The sequence below is a fragment of the Mesocricetus auratus genome, unplaced genomic scaffold (genome assembly GCF_017639785.1).
Source record: "Mesocricetus auratus isolate SY011 unplaced genomic scaffold, BCM_Maur_2.0 Super-Scaffold_100008, whole genome shotgun sequence".
Taxonomy (NCBI): Eukaryota; Metazoa; Chordata; class Mammalia; order Rodentia; family Cricetidae; genus Mesocricetus; species Mesocricetus auratus.
Window position 1 is genome coordinate 88,658,892 of NW_024429192.1, and position 14,812 is coordinate 88,673,703.

The 14,812-nt window shown below is 43.6% G+C and overlaps 1 protein-coding gene across 1 annotated transcript in view; it reads right to left on the reverse strand.

Moving 5' to 3' along the window:
- Stard13 (StAR related lipid transfer domain containing 13) overlaps positions 1–12,682 on the reverse strand; it is a 381,417-nt gene extending 368,735 nt beyond the window's left edge. The window contains exon 1 of the mRNA XM_040751432.1: positions 12,590–12,682. The gene's annotated coding sequence lies outside the window, so the exon portion shown is untranslated. The remainder of the gene's footprint in view (positions 1–12,589) is intronic.
- Positions 12,683–14,812: the final 2,130 nt, after the last annotated feature.

The following is a 14,812-nucleotide window of genomic DNA, read 5'->3' on the forward strand; positions in this document are numbered from 1 at the left end:
TGCACATGTATTTAGGCCCGACTATTTGGGGTTGGATACCTATCAACAGCGTTGTCCCTGCTGAAGACTTGTTCTTCCCCTCTCAATAGCTGCTGATTGCCTTTAGCTCTTTATCTGAGTGGTGGTGGTAGTGTGTGAGGGAGGTTTATGGAATTGCCCTTATCTGCATTGGCACGGCCACTAATCTCATATGCAGGACCGGGGCATCCCTGCCATATCTGAAAGACACTGTCTAGCAGCAGGCCCCCTGGCCCCCTGGTCATGACTGTCTTTCTACCCTTCCTCTGTCATGCACCCTGAGCCTTAGGTGTAGGGGTTACATTACAGCTGTAACAACTGGGGCAGAACACTCCAGGTCTCTACATTTTGGCCAGTTGTAGCAACCTTTCTCTGCTGCAAAGAGAAACATCTTTGGTGAGGGGCGAAGCTGCATTTACCTGTGGCTACAAGGATGAGCATTTAGAATGCCGTTAGAAGTTATCCTGGAATTTCTCTTTATGACGGTGAAGGTCACTAGTGATGATGAAACAGTTGGGGTTGGTCTAGGTAGAATCACCAGGCTGTGCACATCAAAAAGTTAAATTTCATGCAACAGGAATCAAGTCTCAAAAATCCAATGTAGTACTTTAATGGTCAAAATTAATGTATTGAAAGATGAAAACAGATAACTTTTGTGAATAATTCAGGCATAGTTTGAAAGCCCTGGCCTATTTTGTGGTTTTTACCTTTGCAAGTAAGAAGTCAGGCATTTTGGAAATATGGTCAGCCTGATTTGTGCCTTCTGGAAAGTCTTCTGTAAGTGACTGGAGGGATGGAGGCTTTGACAGAAAGAGCAATAGTCGAGTCTCACACTTGGCTGTTCTTGGCCTGGCCGGTCCCAGTGTCTGGTCCTGGGGTCCTTGATAAGCCATGTCACCCACTGACTCGGTCTTGCCCTAGTCCTCACTCCAGAGCAATGCTGAGAAACCAGGTACACGCATGACTGTGTGACACATCACCCTTCTGAAAGCTTTAGAAATTCAACATAAGCAAAGGAATCATTTCTTTCCCTTTTACCAGCTTTAATGAGACAAACCAACCTAATTACTAATGTCTCTCTAAATTCAGATTGTAATTATTAGTGAGATGTTAACACAAATTTAAGTGCTATTCTTTAGTAGATGGGTATAAACAACAATAATTAGCTAGAAAGGTAATTTAAAAAATCACAGTAGCCAAAACTCTAACTAAATATTATGCAACTAAAATGGAAGTTGAAAGAATGGATGGTTTTGTCCTGGTGAGATGACTCCGCAGGTAAAAGCACTTGCCTCCAAGCCTGACTGGCCTGAATTTGGTTCTCAGAACTCACATGGTGGAAGAAGAGAAACAGATCTCTCAAGTTACCCTGTGACCATCACAGGCTTGCTGTGGCATGAACTCTCTCACATGAACACACACACAAATACATGTATAAATTGTAAAAGAATGAATAATTTGCCCACACGAGAGATAGACTTATTGGTAAGAATTGCAAGTTAGTATTTCTTGGGACAAGTTCTAATACATCATCTACCACGTCAATGCATGCCAGTCAGAATTTAATGATGCATAAACCCATAGTAAATTATGACTTTATATGTGCCTGTCATATTCCCAAATTAAGACATTCTTAGTCTCTTCCCTGGGCAGCCATTCTGGCCCTGGCCTTTGTAAATACAAGTGAGCATTCCCTTTTTTGAGTTCCTCTCCTGTATTGTTTTCATTTCCTAGTGTCAGATAAATGCCCTTTGCATTGGGTAAGCGCATCCTGGAGTCTGCAATGTTCCAAATAGTACCTTGGACATCTAATAAATGAACATGTGAATGGGTCCGCAAGTGAAAATTATTAGGTTTCTGTTAGAGATAAAAATCCGATGGTTCATTCCCAATAGTGCTTCAAGGCAGAGTAAGCCCAGCTGCAAATGAACAGAAAACACTAGGCCCTGCTCATGCCTGCTAGTACAGCTCCAGCCTCCATCTTTGCTAAGGTGCCTTCCCTCCCCACCCAGAAGGTCAGAGTAGAAAATTACTAAGAGCCAAGCTGCCTGCAGGGTCATGTGTGTGATAAGCTTCAAAATAGTCAGGATATAAAGCACCGACATGAGCCCACACATGGTTCTCACTGAAAGAAGACAAATGTAAGGAACAGAGGGAAAGATGAGATCTAAATGACACATGAAACTGTCCTCCTGATGATTAAAAAAGAGGGACGATGGGCAAACACTAGGGTTTATACACTGTTTGATGCGCCCAGTCAGCCCACCTGCCATGCTAGGCTGATACCTAGGAAATGCTTCATTTCTATTCCTTGAATCTCTCGTGCTCTTATTGTGAAATGAGGGCCATTGCTTTTTTACAATTAATAATTAAAGCAATTATTTACTATTATTGAGTGTGAGAGAGAGGAGAGGGAGGAGAGGGAGGGAGGGGGAGCATGTTGCATTTGTACAGAGGTAGTGGTTAGTTTCAGTTTGCCTTCATCTCTCCTCAGATAGAGCAGAGGGATTTTATGATCCACGCCAGCCCAGTTCCTTTTCACCTGACACTCAGGGGAGAGACTTCCGGATGTTGAAGCCAGTAGTGATGTCTTGGTGTCACATTGCCGTTCTGTTCTCTTTCCTATCATGAAACTGCCCCCAGAGGTGCCTCTCCCTCTACTTGTTTCCTTTCTGTGGTCTAGTGTCACACCGGATACCACACTGACATATTTAGCAGTGTCTGGTGTGGTCTGAGTCACTGGGCCGATCAATAGCCTAGGCCCCCATACACAGTGAATTGCATCAGAGGTGAGCTCTAAAAACTTGTGGATCTCTCTGTGGATTTGGTGAATTCACAGGCTGCGGAATGTGCTGCATTTAGCAGGGTTCTTCAGTGCCTTGAAGTCTTCTCACTGACCTAGGTTCCAGACTTGACCCACCTCCTGTGTCCTTGCCTCAGTTGGGGTCATGTCACTTGTCTACTTTAAACTTTAATTACTGCGATGGCCAAGGTTGGCTGTCAGTGTGACACATCTGGAAGGAGGTGAACTCTGACTGAGGACATTGCACCCATCAGGCTAGCTGGTGGTCATACTGGAGGACACATTTTCTTGGTTTCTCATTGAGATAGAAGGACCCAGCCACTGTGGGAGGTTCCGTCCCTAGGCAGGTAGGCCTGGTTATATAAGAAAGCTAATGGAGAGAGCCCGGGGAAGCAGGCCAGTAAGCAGCATTCCCCCATGGTCTCTGCTTCTGGCTCCTGCCTTAAGTTCATGTCTTGACTTCCCTCGATGACGGACTAACTGTAACATGTAAGCCAAATAAGTTATTTCTGATCAGTGTTTTAGGACAGAAACAGAGGTGAAAACTAGGTCAGTCACCAAATTTTAAAATAAGCTATTGGCTCTTTTTCACCCAACTCATCCTGACTGAAAAGGTAAAGAGGAACAGGGTATAAGAAACCTTTTATAAACCATATTGTCAGTGTCACAGTGATAAGGATGAAGGCAGAAGTTGGCTCTTGGAGCCAACATTGCAAGGTCAGGGACCTATCAAGGAAGCATCCAACCATAAAACCCAGATAACTCAGAGGTAACTGCTACTTCTCTAAGGTAGGTTTTTGATTGTGTAGTTGTTCCTGCCTTATTGGCTGGAATTGGATGAAAGAAAGGCTGACACCCTTGCCATTTTATTCAACTAATACAAAAATTTTTTAAATATTGCCTTTATTCTTTTACATTATGTATATGTGTATTTGTGTGTAGACATGTGTATGTGAGTGCAGGAGCCTGCCAAGGTCAGAGGAGTTGGATCCTCTCAAGATGGAGTCATAGGAGATTGTGAGCTGTCTGTTGTGGGTGCTGGGATTCTAACTTGGCTCCTCTGGAAGAGCACTGCGTGTTCTTAATCGCTGGACTATCACTCCAGCCACTGATTTATATAAGGTTTTAGGGGAGCAGCTCTGTGACATTCTCCACAGTCTGAAGAAGTACAATTCAAAGTGAAGTATTGGCCTAGGGCTGGAAAGACAACTTGCTTGGTAAAGTGCTTGCTGTGGAAGCATGGTGACTAAGTTAACCCACAGAACCCACATATACAGCGAGATTGCATGTGTTTGTAAGCCCAGTCCTGGGGAGACAGACGGGCCAGATCCTGAGACTCATCACCACCTAGTAGAAGCCCTGGGTTAAAAACAAAGCAGATGTCTGTCACAAAGAATGACATGTGAGATTGACTTCTGACCTCCACTTGTGAATGCACACCTGAGCTTACACACACACACACACACACACACACACACACACACACACACACACACACAAGTTCTTCACTCAGTGCTACAGAATATACAAGAAGCCATCAAATTGAGGGAAAACACTCTGCTAACAGTCTTGTTACTGTTGAGACAGAATATTAATTTTGCACTTCTGTGTTGCAGAATTCCTATCTGGGCACTTAAACTATCCATTTTAACAGCTGCTGCATGGACACAATGTTTTTCTCCCATCAGCCCTGTCTGATGCCAGTTCCTTTGGTGAACTGCAATGAAAGCGGGTGCCTAATAGGATTATCTCAGATGGTGAAGTAATTACTACCTGGGACGAATTTTCTCTTGCAGGACGAAATGCTTCTTTGTTCAGGGTTTCCTATTTTTCTTCCTGTAATGAGGCTAACTAATGTTATTTAACTAACTGAATGTTCTATGGCTGTCAGAGGCCATCGTTGAGAAAGGGCTTGATCTGAAAAGGGAGGAAAGGAAATGATCAAACCTAAAGGAAGATGAATTCCAAGCTCTAACTCTCTTCAGCCCTCTCCTGGATGTCGTGATTTTGCTTAATGAGATTCCCAAGAGGGAAGGTCATTAATCAGTGTCACTTGACTGCTTCAGCCCAAGCTACTGGGTTAAAGTGTCAGTGGACTGTGTGATTGACCACAGGGCCTGTAATTAACCACAGCAGAACATGACCTCTGGCCTTGCCATTAAAAAAAAAGGGGGCTACAGATGAAATGGACCCAGGAACATTCATACCTAGGACTTCCAGGTGAAATTCCTGGGGACTGCATTCCTTGGCTTCCTAACCTCTAAGAAGAGGGAGATTTACAAGTGACCTCTATGGATTCCAACAGAATCTTGAATGAGTCTCTGAGTCACCATGGACTGCTGTCTTAATGTTACTAATAAGTGAATGAGCAGAATGAACTATCCAGAATCATAGTGTTGAGAGGTGGGAAGCGACCTCATTCATAATTTTAGCTTAGGCTAAAAGAGATGCTTGGCAATACTACACAGCTTGGGGGTTCACAAAAGTCTGTGGCTAGACACTTATATCTGAATGGTAAGTCATCCTGTATCTTTCTTTCCCTCGTTCTCCTTATATATAAAACAAAAACGGTTACAGCATCTATAGCCTATATAATAGTAAAGATTAGATCTGTTAGTCAAAGTGCTTAGAGTCTTAACCTGAAGAACTGTACAGTGTTTACTCTTAATATCATTGAGTTTCACAATGGGCAACATGATGTTAATTCATGGTTTTTCAAATGTGCTGTTAACCCCAGTAAAACCAGAGCCTATTGGAAAGTTGGCCAATCAATTGAATGTATGGGAAATATTTGCTCACTATACATGGCATTTAGTGAACACTCTTAGATCATTTGCACTAGTGGGAGTAAATGATGCCCTTCTCCACATCAGTCTCAGATTGAAAGCAAGAACTCATCCATCTGGTGTCTTCAGAACCCTGAGAATGTGTCAGATGCTGCCTTGGCTTCTGGAGATGAGGCTGTGGACAAGGAGAGATGAAAATCCCTGCTCTGTCCCTATTACAGCCAGTGAGCTCGTTAGATGGTTCTCTTTAACTCTCAGGACAATGAGGCTTGGCAAACTGTCAGCTGATCACTCATAAACCACAAGATAGTCTCAGGTCCCCAGATAACCTTCTTCACCATGCAATTCTAAAACATACAAGGTCGTGCTTGCCTGTCAAATTAGCTAACACAGGAGCAGTGTGGTCACAGCTGTTTCCTTCTCACTAAATCACATGAGTCCCTGAGCCTTGGGGTCACCTCACTTCCTCCTTTCCCTCTCTGGTTACAGTCACCATATCTTAGCACCCCTGCTGTGCTCACTTAGCAAGCTATGGGGATAAGTGAGGATGTCAGTGGTGACAAAGACAGAATGGACAGTGGAAACAGTGACAGAGAGAGAGATAACTTTATCTTGACAATTCAGACTTCACACTCCACACTGGACATGCTCTATCTGAGAGATGCATTGTTAGACTGAACCAAGCAGGAAAAACAACATTATTAATTAAACATCATTGTCTTACTGTAGGGGACACCTCCACTTCAGATGTGAAAACTAGCTAAGGACCTGAAAACTCTGAATTAAGTAAAAACATTTTTCATATGATCCAGTACAAAACTATTCCATTTGAAGGATTCTGAGTTATTGTTGCCCTGAAACACTTTGGACTTAATTGCTTCAACTATCCACTCAAAATAAAAAGGAAGCCTTAGGAAAAATGCAAGTGTGAAGAAAGACCAAGTGCAAAAACAAGGCTGTTCTGGATTCACTCCATGGGGATCTGGTGGTGGGTGTTGAGAGAGAGTGGGTGGGGCTGAGTGTTGAGGGAGAGCATGCGTGGGTCTAGCATGAGTTGAAAGTGTTAGGGCTGGATCGCCTTTGGATGTGTGCTTATACCATTCTCTTACAAGTTCAAGGGTGGGACAGAGCTTCAAAGAGTAAGACTGGCCTCTGGTGTACTAGAAGGTGTCCCCATGCTCCCAATACAAGGTTCCAGAGCAGTGCCTCTCCACCTTCCTAATGCTGGGACCCTTTAATGAAGCTGCCACTTTATAACTGTAATTTTACTACTGTTATGAATTGTGATGTAATTGTCTGTGTTTTCCGATGGTCTTAGGCAAGCCCTGTGCAAGGGTCATTGGACCCCCTTGGGTTGAGACCCACAGGTTGAGAAGCACTGTTCCAGCAGACACTAACGGCTGTTTGCTGGGACTGTGGGTGAGAGAAGATGCTCACAGCTGGCTCTCAGTCTTTCTTCTGAATGGTAGTTTCTGTTGTAATTACACCTTGTCCTAAAGGTCATGTTCGCTTTCAAATCAATATTGACTCAGCTTAGTGAACAAAGTGTTGGAGGAGACGATAATTGAAACCAGTCACACTAGCAACTGACATTTCCGGTCGATGGTCCAGGATTGTGCCAGGTAGCTTATCATGCACGCACTGTTTAATCTTCAAAAGACCTCTCACATCTCTATTTGTGCCCAGGTGGAAACAGCCGGAGAAAAGTTAAAAGCATTTTGTCGAACAGGCAAGTGACTATCAGGGCCTGTGCTCCTAAGTCACGATTAGGCATCGGCTTCCTTTAGTTACTCCATATAAGCAGCAACGGAAATCCCACCTCTCTGAGAGAGTGAAAGAGCAGCAGTCTCCAGTCAGTGGCCAGCAGATGGAGGTGACAGGAAGTGAGCAAACCCTTAGAGAAACAAACCAAAAAGGAACACAGACATCTCTGCACTGAGAGTGAACAGAACCAACAGCAGAGCACGCCATGTCACAGAGAGCGGCTTCCCTTCCCTCCCGGGTCCTTCAGTCCACATCAGAGGAGGCTCACAATTTCTTCAGCCCATGCTGCTGCCTGGGCTCATGCCATGAAGCAGGCATCTCTGGGAGCTCAGATGGGCCTCTTGACATGCACAGCCTACAGCTTTCACACCATCTGGAACCTTGCCCATGCTCTTTGCCATAGTAGGAAGGGTATTGTTTCACGTGGTCCTTTCCCTGAATAGTCCTGGCTTGTTACAAAATCTAATCACTGTTCTTTGCATGTGCGAGATTCAAAGATTACTCCTGCCCTGGCAGGCCGACTCATACTGTGCCCATATTTACCCACAGAGGCCTCAGCAATACTTAGTCAAAGGCGCTTATAGAGTGAGAAGTCATCTGGATTGGCTCTCATTTCAGTTCAGGGTTCTCAGGGAAACTGAAATTTGCCACGCGTTCTTTCAAGCAATAAAAGTCACATGTTTGGGGCTATGACACAGGTCATCATTGGCATGGGTTGTGGCATGCAGCATATTTCACCCAATACTTGTTCCTTACATTTCTGATAATGTCACCGAAAATCATGTTGAACTTCACTGAGGCATTCTATAATCTGCTTTTTTACTTAGGGAACACAGAAAACGATCTTACATTTCTCACTGTTACAACTTTGTTATTACAGCCTGTTAAGATCTGTTTGGATTTTCGTCTTGGCCACAGATGAACATATTTTTATAAATTTTATCTCTAGGTATTTATTAAACATATGTATCCAAGACACTGGTAGATATGCATCTTAAGGAAGTATTAAGAACAGAATTTTGTTGTAAGTCACCTCTCCCAGGTTGCTGTTTGTCCCCTCTGAATGTGATAACCTGCTTAACTCCGTGTCCTGAACTGCTCTCCAGTAGTACAGAATGGAGCTAACATGCCACTCAAGTTCAAGTTGTGTCTGTTGCATTTTCTTGTACTATTGTTTTCCACTAGTTTGGCCAGACTTAATTAGCAAACAAAACAAAACAAACAAACAAGAAACCCAAAGTAATGATTAAGAATGTCATCTAGTAGGGATGGAGAGATGGCTCAGAGGTTAGGACACTGGCTTTTCTTCCAGAGGTCCTGAGTTCCATATGGTGGCTCACAACCATCTGTAATGAGATCTGGTGCCCTTGTATGGTGTGCAGGCATACATGCAGACAGAACACTGCATACATAATGCATAAATCTTTTAAAAAAGAGTATCATCTGGTTAAAAAATGATGCCATTTAGTGTCTTCTTAACTTTATCATATAATACTGGAGAGAATTATCAGCAAATTGGCACTATATGTTTTTGTCCTTGCTTTCTTTTGCTTTTTCTTTAATTTTTTAAAAAAGATTTATTTACTTTGTTTTATATGCATGAGTGGTTTTGCCTGCATGCTTGTATGTGTACCATGTACATGCCTGGTGCCAGTGGATGCCAGAAGTGGGTGTCACATCCCCTGACACTGGAGTTTAGACAGTTGTGAGCCACCATGTGGGTCCTGGGAACTGGACCAAGGTCCTCTGCAAAAGCAGCCAGTGTTCTTAACCACTGAGTCATCTCTCCAGCCCCTTCTTCACTTGAGTGGAATGTGACGTGATTTTTCTAGTCTGCATTTATAGTTCTTATTTTCTCATAATGATCATACATTTCTTAAATTGAATGATATGTAAGTCATGGAAAATAGTTGAACCACCAAACTCGTTTCTGGTCATTGGTCCCTGAAGAAGTTCTGAAGAATCCAAATTTTTCACAATACAGGGAGGGTAACTAAGGATGAATCGAGAGCCATATACTAGAGTAAACAATGAGAAAGTTCTCAGGATTGTCAAATCATGTTGAAGAAGGCTTTACAAAGCTAGCCCATGTTTTATTTCCCATACTTTAAGCCCAGTAAAAAAGATACTTATCTTCAACTAATGCTTTCTTGTTCTGTTTTTTGTTTGTTTTTGTTTTTCAAGACAGGGTTTTATTGTGCTGTCCTGGAACTCACTCTGTAGACCAGGCTGGCCTCAACTCACAAGAGATCTTCCTGCCTGTCTCCCAAGTGCTGGGATTAAAGAAGTCTGCCACAACTAATACTCTATGTAGAGATTTGTTTTGGGAGATAAATAATGTGCTTTCTATCTACCAGATTAGTTCCAAACTAATGACCAAAGAACAAAAACAGCCAACCAAACAAACAAAAAACAAATTGTGAGTATTGTGGCACTTCTTTTCTTAGTGAATATATGCTAGATTTTAGGGTCCCTCTGGCATCTCTTTTACTAGTCTACAAACCATCCCTTTAACGAGCCGTTTAAGGCCCTGCCAATTTGAGGAAATTGAACACGTGCATCCATTCTTTCAACACCAGTAGGGAACAGTCTTCCACTTAAGAACAAACGCTGACAATCCAAGTTAGGATGCTGACCAAGCATTTGCCTCCAAGTACTTCACACTGACTGAATTTCAAGGAAGTTGCTCAACGTCTACAGAAGTAGAATTGCTAGAATCGATGATGTTACACGCATCTGCCATTCTCCCTTCCCGTAGGATTAGCAGTGCTGTTGCTTTGCCTTGGCCCATTTTCCTGGTGTTTCTGTCTTTGTAAAGATCATTTAATCGCAGGGCAAGTGCTGCTGCTGACGATCTCTGTGTATGAGGAGCCCAGAAAGTGCCCAGAAACTGCCAAGAAGCTCCTTGTGAGCCCTCCTGGCTCATGGTGGTAGGTCCCATTCCTGCATGATTTTGTCTAACGTATATTAAATAGGACAAATGTTTCACCTATTTCCCATCTTGTCTACAAATAATCCACTGTTAGGTAATAGCTCTCATGTGCCTAGATTATGTTCAAAATGAAATCATATTTCTCAGGGCTAGTTGTCACTGACTCACATTCCTGCGTCATCTAAGGGAAAACTTAGAGGATGGTGGAAAGAATTCATCTGATGGGGCATGAGCTCCTGGTAGTGAAAGTTAGCTATTGTTTCAGCCTTTTGTTCATTTGACTAAAAAAAATAAATAACAGCATGAGACAAATGATAACATTTTTAAGAGTGACTGTAGAACACTGGCGATTCTGTCCGAATAGGGAATCTTTATTTATCGGTACTTGATGTGAATTCATGTTTCGTCTAAATATATGTCTGCACACCCATGGTGCCTGGGGTCCATAGAGCCAGAAGAGAGCATCGGATCCCAGAAACGAGAGCTAAGGATGGTTGTGCCCCACCTTGTAGGTGCTGGGAACTGAACCCAGGTCCTCTGCCAGAGCAGGTGATGCTCTTACCACTGAGCCATCTCTCCAGGCCCACATCAGGGAATTCTTGTATCTAGTATTTATCCAGCGTCATGGTCTACATCTTGGAGACTGTTCCCCAAACATTCCTATGCAGAAAATTAGCCTGTGAGCAGGATCCAGGGACAGCCAAATGTAAACAACGTAAGAGAGTGGGTGACTCCTGCTCCTCCTGAGTGACATGGTTTATGTCATGTTGCAATGCTAAGTCCACTGATTGCCTTCAGAGTTCCCATTGTGGGTCCCTAGCTGCAAAAAGCCAGCAGCTTGACATCCTTGAGATCTTTCTGCTTCATACTTACACTATTTTAAGAAGGGTGTGTTTAGTTAGCAAAAAGCAGAGTGAGAAAAAAAAGCCTCAAGGGTCTACCTCTCAACCTCAGAGACTCTGCATCCTTTAATTGGATGAGGGATACAGAAATTCCCTCTTATTTATCTATGTAAAAAGTAACAGGGTACAGGAGACGCCCCAAGGCACACCCTGGACAGAGGTGTCTTGATCATGGAAGGAAAAGGCCTCAAATGGACAAAATGGAAAATGGGATAAATCCCCACAAGATGCCACCTTTAGATTTTAGACAGGACAGCCACCAAGCCTCTCTCTTAGTTTGCACACAGGAGGGAACCCATCTCACAAGCATATGGACTTATGTGTGACTATAAACCACTGGCAGTGTGACAAAGGCAGGACTGCGATTTGTGTCGAGGGAGATGAGGACACAGGCAGGTGTGCATTGCATGGGGTGGGAGGAGTCGGAGCTGGGAGTGGCAATCTTGGGGAGACTTCACTATGACCACAGTCCATTACTTAAGGCCAGGTAGGAGAGGAGGAATATATGGACACAGAATTAACACAATCAGCTTGACTAAAGTCTAACTTTTCTTTCAAGACATCTAGAGAAAAGAAAGAAGATGTGGCATCTAACATGCAGAAAAATACTTCATAGAGATATTCTCTGCAGACCAGTTAGTGACAAGCATTGAATCAGGTCAAACAAGAGCAAACACATTAAGAGTTTCTGGATAACCCTTCAGAAAAACTGGACTTTGTTAACATTAGACAATTCCGACATTCCATGTGATGTTCCATGTTGGACAAATCCCTGGCTTTAGTCTGCATTCTGACAGTTCCCAGCTTCCCAGTTTAACTTGCCACAGTCTCAAGGAGCTAGCCTGCCCCAGCAGGCACTGACCCCAGCGGGTCTCTCACACATTGCAGAGCAGCACCCATTGAGGCATCTGGGCTTAAACCCCCTCACCACGCCTAAGCAAACACCACATGACTTTAGAAAAAAGACCTACAGGCCTGGAATGCCATTTGGTTACAATTCCTCAGGATCTCTTTCTTGTCCCAGACTCAATCTCAATTGGCAGAGACAATTTGACCCCTTTTAAAGTGAACTGATTGCCTGGGCTAAGAGCAGAGAGAAAAGCCGACGCTCTGTGGACTCCTCCACACCACACGTGCCTCAAGTCCAACAGCTCTGTACACCCATTTTGTCACAGAAGACTTTTTATTTCGAAAGCAGACACTTTTTTATTCCCAAACTTTCTGTTTTAAATAAGAGCTATGTGTGCACATTTGACAATGAGCTGTTATTCTTAAAGGCAGGAGGCTAAGCAGAAGCCTGCTCAAGTTTCACATGAAGAAAAAAAAAGTCTCTTCAAATCATCTCAGTTTCAGAGTTGAATAGTTGTGGCCGAGCTCTGCTTACCTTACAACCTCAGCTCCACCGAGGTCTCTCAAGTTGAAAAGCAGGGTTCATTTTCTTGTACACAAGTTTCATCTGTCAAAGCACTCAAACTCCTCAGGAGGAAACACCCCCCTCTTGCTGAACGCCAATGAGGAAGCCACACAGCACATGTGGGTAGTGGCTTCCCTGGAAGCCAGTCCAAGTCTGCACATATTTTCTGGGACAGAGGTGCCAAGTGAACTTGGCCTGTGTCACACAAAGCATCCCATTGTAAGGTCACGAGCATCTCTTGAGGGATTGGGGGGGGGTTCTAAGAAACTCTCTCCAGTCTGAAGTCTTCTTGCTTTTGTTTGCTGTGTCTTTCATTCATTTACAATAAAGAGGAAATTATACTCCACTATGCTCATAGATCGATTGGTGCCTCTCTCAGTGGTCATCAGAGAGGCTTCGCCCAGCAATGGATGGAAACAGATGCAGAGACCCACAGCCAAACAGTAGGCAGACCTTTGGCAATCCTGAGGAAGAGGGGAGGAAGAATTGTAGAAGCTAGAAGGGCCAAGGACATCACAAGAAAACTCACAGAATCAACTGACCTGAGCTCACAGGGGCTCACAGAGATGGAACTGTCAACTGGAGAACTTCATGGGACTGACCTAGGTCCTCTGCATATACGTTATAATCATGTAGCTTGATCTTCTTGTGAGACTCCTAACAGTTGGAGCAGGGGCTGTCTCTGACTTTATTACCTGCTTTTGGGACCCTAAGCTCCTACTTGGTTGCCTCGTCCAGACTTAGGGTAGGGGGGGTGCCATGGCTGGCTGATGTACATGGGAGGACTGTACTTTTCTGGGGAGAGGGGGAGAGGGAGTGGAGTGGGGGGAGGGAGGGGGAAGGTTAGAGGGATGGACTGGGACAGGGGAAGGGTAAGGGGACTGTGATCTGGCTGGGAAGAAATTAACTAATTAGAATGTATTTATGATATAAAATCATTGAGTGGAATTAACAGAGTATATCAAGTTGGCTCTTTCCACCAAGTATTCAGAAGTCACTGTGAGGAGGATATGCACACATAATAGACTGATAGAGATGTACAGTGACAAGAAAAACCCTTAATTTTTACCTTTCTTATCTGGGTATTAATCTATCTGTCATAATGTGCCATAAAAAAGTAAAAAACAAAAAAGTTAAAGTGTTAAGACTCAAGCCATACTAATTCTTTGTGTGGGTTTTGGTTTTGTTCAGTCTTTCTGCCCTTCTGCCTGAAGGGAGAGTAAACTGAAGTGTGTCATCCCAGTGAGTAACTAGGGGAAGATAGAAGAAAGAGAGACAGGAGGAACCTGAATATAACAATTGAACAGAGACCCGAGTTCAAGACCCAGCTCTGGTTGTATGAACAGTCAAGAAGGTTCACTGACATGCCTGTGTCTTGGCAGAGATGGCTGAAAATGCACCTAAGAGCCCTAGCCTGACCTTTCCCTCTCTGTATCACCCCAGGACCCTTCCCCTTTTCCATGTTATCTGTCTTAGTAACCAGACTTTCTCTCTGGCACTGTCACCTAAGGCACATTTTAAAGACCAACATGTCTGCATTCTAGCTTTAAATGGTCAAATGTGTTGTTTGGGGGGATGGGCAGAGGGAAAGCAATGAAGGCCGAATTCTTTTTTCAGTTCTGTGATGGGGGGATGTCCTTCTGTATATATGTTTCCCTTATTGGTTGATGAATAAAACACTGATTGGCTAATTGGCCAAGCAGGAAGTATAGGCAGGGCTAGGAGATATGGAGAATTCTGGGAAACGTAGGCAGTCAGAGTCACCATGTAAGGACCAGGAAGAAAGGACACACTGGGCCTTCTCTGGTAAGGTAAGACCACATGGAAATACATAGGTTAATAGAAATGGGTTAATAATTAAGACAGAGCTAGCCAATAAGAAGTCCTAGTCATTGGCCAACAGTTTTATAATTAATATAGCGTCTGTGTGTTTATTTGGGGTTAAAGGGCGGTGGGACCTTCTGGGTCAGAAAACTCACGCTTACACCTCTAGGCCTTTCACATGCCAGGCAGGCACACTTCTACCTGCCCATACCCCTCAGTAACTGAGAGCCATTTTGATGTGACTTTCTATTGTGTATGCTTCCCATGATATGATCTGGCGTAGGATCCTGAAATAGATGAAAGAATAAAATTTATTAGAAAAATGCCAAGAAGCTATAAAGCAGAATTAAGTCGAATTGTCCCCTGCTA